General features: G+C 51.9%; 1 long non-coding RNA gene across 1 annotated transcript; it reads left to right on the top strand.

Annotated features, from left to right (window-relative positions):
- Positions 1 to 461: 461 nt before the first annotated feature.
- LOC137761229 (uncharacterized) lies at positions 462 to 5,545 on the top strand. The gene is made up of 4 exons (XR_011073407.1): positions 462 to 537; positions 2,631 to 2,694; positions 2,916 to 2,990; positions 5,373 to 5,545. It is a non-coding gene; the product is annotated as an uncharacterized lncRNA (long non-coding RNA).
- Positions 5,546 to 5,747: the final 202 nt, after the last annotated feature.

Consider the following 5,747-nt stretch of genomic DNA (forward strand, 5'->3'; position numbering starts at 1 on the left):
GGGGTGAAGAGCAACACAAAGGAAGATGCAAGTTATTACTGGTGTTTCAGCTGTCTTGGGTGGCAGGCTCATAGGTGTTAACCATATTATGTTTTACAGATAATATTGTTAAATATGCCTTTTAAAATGCATAGAATATTGAATTTTAAAATATAAGTGAGAAAACTTTCAGAGGTAAAGGAAGGAGGGAATGTAGCTTGGAGGCAGGCCAGTTGGAGTAGTGGGCGTGGGCAGTGGCACAGCCATGACGTCCGTGGGACAGCGGGGCCCGGGGCTCCGGCAGGAGGGCAGCGCGGGTGCAAGAGGAGAAGGAGGGCAGCCTGGGATCCTGGCGGCGGGGCTGCAGGGCCGCTCTCGACCACACGAGGGCGCGCCCACACCGCCACATGCAGGCGGCGGCGGGGAACGTGGGGGTGGCAGGAAAGGAGGGAAGTCGGGGAGAGGCCTTCTGGGGAGGGTGGGGTGGAGGGAGAGCCTCCTGTCCGCCCAGACTGGCCCCTCTGTTCAGGTTTACTGTGTGGTCAAGCCTTGAAGAAGGTCAGTGTGAGGTTCAACTGCAAACAGAGCCGGCTTTCAGGCCCTGAGGAATCCACGTGAGGGTCCATCAGGGCTGCCTGCGGGGGTGGGTGGGTATTTGTTATTTATTGAGGCGTGGGTGGTGTGCCTGTGCTGTGTCGGGAGTGACTCTGTAGGTGAGCGGGTGTGGGTGTGTGTGTGTCTCCAGGAATATAGTGGAGAGTGGGAGCAGGGCGAGGAGAGGGGCGGTTGCGGCTTCCCCCGGCCTGGGGCTGGTACTAACAAGGAGAACCTGCAGCAAGATCCAGCCCGTGAGGGCTCAGAACTTTTTCCCCCTCAGAGGAGCCCCAGGTCTGAAAGAGGAGGGATGAGCCTGGCTGCCAGCCGTGGAGGGCACCTCCCTCAGTCTGGCCCAGCAGGACTGTATGTTGGGGGCTTCCTCTGGGGCCTGCAGACAACGCGCCCCCCGCCCCAAGCCTTCTAGTGGTGGTTCAGCACCCAGCAAAGTCTAGGATGCCACAGCGGCTGCCAGGCCCTGGATCCTGCCTAGGCCTGCTGCTCGGGGACCTGGTGTCGCTAACTGGTGCCCAAGGGCATAGCCCAGCAGAGGTCTGTGACCTGAAAAACACCGCTGATCTCACGTTAGACCAGAACATTTTTTTTTTCTCCCAAAAGCAGTGGCAGGGAGCCCAGGTTTGAGGAGGGTATGAAGGGTGGGAGAAAGTGCCACCTCAAAATACGCCTCTAGAGCACAAGGATTATTCTGAGCTGATTATTTTGAGAAGCTACAGACAAAGGAGGAGTTCTGAAAAACAGTAGAAACTACTTTTTTGAAAGACAAATTTACATTTATAAAGAAAATCTCCATTTGTAAGGGTACTTCCCTCACTGCGTGGAGAGGTTGACTTTGAATCACAGAGAATCTTAAAAATCCCCGAAGAAGGCAGTGACTTAAATCTGCATAACAAACCCTACCCTTGTTTACTCTGCTTTTCCTGGTAACCCTTCAGAACTGGCTTCCTCCCCACACTCACCTTTGTTTCTTCTGTTTTTGGCTTTAGGTGGTATTTAAACCGCTGGTTTAGGCCACCTGGGAGAGTTAACTCCTTTTCCCTAGGTGTGTCCCTGGTGTATAAGTATATGTGAATAAACTTCTGTTTTCTTCTTGTTAGTCGGTCTTTTGTTTACAGAGGTCTCAGTCGAGACTCAGAAGGGTAGGGGAAAGTTATTTTTCCTCTCCTACAGCGGGGACAGCTTCGCGGACCTAGAGGCTTCTCCCCCTCCCACCAGTCACTGGTTGGCTATTGCACGTGAATGCGCTTTGCGGGCTATATCCTGGTCTGGCGTCTCAGCCCAGAATTTGAGAGCATTAGGGTTGGTAGAAATTAAACCCAGGGTGGGAGCCTCTGACCAGTAGGCTGAGGCCCTGTACAGTGTCCCAGAGCAGGGGGAAGAGAAAGTCCTGCAGCTTCTCAGGGGAAGAGGAGGAATAGCAAGCCACAGGCATCCTGGGGATGAGAGCAGGACACTGCAGTGCCCAGGAGATGCCCTGCGGGGGAGGGAGAACCAGAGCAAGCCTCAGAGGGCTCTGGCTGATCACTCTGTCCTTGTCCAGACTTCTCCCCAGTGGCCTGGCCTTGGCTCTGTACATCCCATCTTTCCAGGAGCTTCATGCCTAGGTCTAGCCAAACAACCACGAGGAAGATGTGAGAGAACAACATCCTTCTGGGATGGGACCACTGTGGGGAGTAGCAGGGCCTGGTGGGGAGCGGGGGTCCAGGGAGCAAGGCTTAATGACCATGTAGTCGCTAAGAAGAAGGCATCAGCATCAGTCCTGGGTTGGTTAAATTTCCAGTTCAGCCACCTAGTAGCCATGTGAACTTAAATGAGCAAATTACTTAACTGAACTTCGGTTTCATCATCTGCAAAATCTGGGAACAATAATTACCTTGCAAAATTATGAAGATTTAGAAATTAGGAATGTAGAATGCTCAGTCAATAGTAAATGCTGTTACTATTGAAACCAAGTTCACCTAAAACCTCTGCTGAGTTTATGATTAACCTCTCTATGCAAAATTTTACTCCCTTTCTTGTTGCATATCTGTTCCCCACAGGATTGAGGATTATCAAAGAAAAAGGGGGATTGAAACCTAGCAGGACCCTGCAGAAATCTCCCAGGTACAAAAAACCTTTCCATTTCCCCGTTTTTTCGTTGGTAGGAAAAGGCTTTAGTCTCCTAGGCCTGAGTTCCAAAGAGCAGATTCAAGCAGTTACTAATTAGGGAAGTGAGGAAATGCAGAAATAAAGGAAAAGCAGCCAAGAAACAATAGTTCAGTGATAAAACAGAGTCCTAAGGATATATATAACAATCTGACAGGTATCTTTGAATTGTTCTGCAGGAAGTAAGACCCTTATCCAGGTGGAGGTCAAGCTGAGCACAAGCAGGTACATCCCAGACTGGTTGGAACCAGAAGGTTGGTGATTAAGATTCCTGAAATATCACCCTGTTACCTCACCACCAACCAATCAGAAGAAAGTCATGCCCCCTGCAGCCCTCACCCCAAATGTTGCCTTTAAAAACCCTTCCCTGGGGACTTCCCTTGTGGCATAGTGGTTAAGAATCCACGTGCCAATGCAGGGGACACGGGTTCGAGCCCTGGTCCGGGAAAATCCCACATGCCATAGAGCAACTAAGGCTGTGCGCCGCAACTACCGGGCCTGCGCTCTGCGTTTGACCCAACGCAGCCAAAAATAAATAAATCAATAAATTTATTAAAAAAAAACAAAAACCCTTCCCTGAAAGCCATCTGGGAGTTTGGGTCCTTTGAGCACAAGCCACCTGTACTCCTTTCTGGGCCCTGCAGTAGACGCTGTACATGCCTTCACCACAACCTGGTGTCAGTAAGTTGGCTTTGCTGTGCCATGAGCAAGCAGACCCAAGTTCGGTTTGGTAACACTATCATTATTTTCCAATGCCCAGACCCATGTAGCATGGCTCCAGGCCTCTCTTCCAGGCTCCGACAAAAGCAATCCTATAATTTGCCTGTACTACTGTACTGTGATAGTGAATCACTAAGAAGTTATTATGTTACCCAGACAGGAATGGGTTAATGTCTCTCTGTTGACGGGAGCCTCTGGGAAAATGCCTTGACTCCAAAGACTTAGTCTGTTGGTTGGTCGCCTCTCCTTTCATCAGGGATCTCACAGCAGAAGTCACACAGAACTTTCAGAGCAGAAAGAGACGAGGGGTGGTGCTTGTCTCTATTGCCTGCCCCAGTAGAAGCTGGGGCCCAGGAGCTCAGTGTAAGGCTGTGCTGATGTCCCTTGTAACTTTCGTATCATGGGGGTGAGAGCTCAGGGGTCAGGTTCCTTCAGCACTGGGGGAAGAGAAAGGGCCTGAACTTAAACTATGTGTGTACAGCTTTTCCCTTCTCCCTGCTCTGGAGCCTTTCAGGCATCCAGTTAAAACTCCCTTAGGTGAGGCAGGGAGAAGCCTCCCTGGTTCATGGCACATAATAGCTGCCTAATAAATGTTGCTGGAGTTGAATTGCATGCAGACAATAAGGTTGTTGGGAGCGAAGGGACTTTATGTGAATTCAGTCCAGAGGCAGGAGCCTGTAGGTGGGCACCACCCAGGATCAAGTGCCAGGAGTTGATAGGGGCCGCACCCTTCTGGGTGTGCCTGATGTTGAAACCTGGCAGCCACCCTAGGTTTCTCCCTGCTCCCACTCCCACCCTGCTCAGTTCACTCTGCCTCTTCCTAAACTCGCTTGAATCTGCTCTGCCTTTTCCCTTGTCCTCCTCTCTCGGCAACCATATTTCCAGCCCAGACCACTGCCGTGTCATACCTGAAATCCTCGCTTCCAACCTATTGCACAAACCGCATCAAAGTGATATTACTGAGACCAGAATGGTGATGACCCCCCTCCCTGCTTAAACACTGCTCTGCGTCCCCATTGCCTACAGGATAAAGCTCGAATTCTTCAAAACATGACATGTAAAGCCCCATGCGCCTGCTTTCCTCTCCACTTTCCCTTCTTACCCACTACCCCCACTGCCACTCTGGGCACGGGTCAGACTGAACTGTCCACTCGTGGAGAATGCCAAGCACCCTTTATCTTCCAGGGTTTTTTGCATGTATATGCTTCCTCGAGGTGGAAATTAGCATTGTCTCCACACACACACACACACACGCACACCCCTTGTTTCCTCCTGCTTAGTCTGATTAATTTCTAGTTCTCCTTCAAACCTCATATTAGACCCCGCTACTACTGGGAAACTGTCACTTACCTCCTTCCCTCCCCACCCCGTCGATGCTGGCCTGGGTGCCCCCTCTCTGCTCTCCCAGCTCCCGGTGCTCCCCAGGCCTGTACTTTCGCATTGACCTCTGTGATCCCAGCTTTTGCTCCCCTGAGGAGGAGTGAGTCTCCTCACTTCTTCAGGGTGTGGCCCTGCCTGGCCCACTGCTTTATCTCCAGGGCCTGGCCCAGGGCTGGCACTTGGCAGGCGTGTAGACGCGACCACTGTAACGTTCGCCACAGCCCGCCTTCGTTCAGCACACACTGTGTGCCAGGACCCGGGAGGGTGCCTCCAGGCGTAAATGTGGTTAATCCTCACATGGCTGAATAGCACACAGGGTCCATTCCCGCCTGTTTCCTGTCCTTTAGAGCTGGAAAACTAAAGCCTCATCTCCCAGACCTGCTCCTTCGGGAGTGGTGGGTGCACATTGTGATCCAACGCTGAGACCCTCACGTGGGATTTGGAAGGTGGAAGGGAGCCAGAGGCCACCTTCCTACTGCTTTGGCTGCTCCCTTCTGGCAAACAGGGTCAATACAGATGTGCATCTTCTCCTGCAGTGCTGTCCAGTGTGCAGTCCCCACCCCCGGCAGCAGCAGTGGAGGCCCTGCCTGCTCCCTGGATCACAGCCACGACAGTGTATCTTCAACTCAGAACTCAGGTTGCCAGTGATAACGTCCAGGTGCCCACCTTCCTCTCCTGCCGAGGACGAGGGAGCAGATCCTCTGGAGACTCAGCCTTACCCCCTCCCCTCCCCCATCCAGCCATCCCGTAAGCACCTAACCCCCTGTATCAAGTCACTCTCTGCTCAAAATACCTTGAGTGGTTCCTATTTCCTGTGTTAAACTCTGGCTGATACGACTGTTGTTATCCTTATTTTACAGATGGGGAAACCGAGGCACAGAGAAGCAAAGTGATCTTCCCAGAGCCACACA

This window comes from Eschrichtius robustus, chromosome 3 (genome assembly GCF_028021215.1).
Source record: "Eschrichtius robustus isolate mEscRob2 chromosome 3, mEscRob2.pri, whole genome shotgun sequence".
Taxonomy (NCBI): Eukaryota; Metazoa; Chordata; class Mammalia; order Artiodactyla; family Eschrichtiidae; genus Eschrichtius; species Eschrichtius robustus.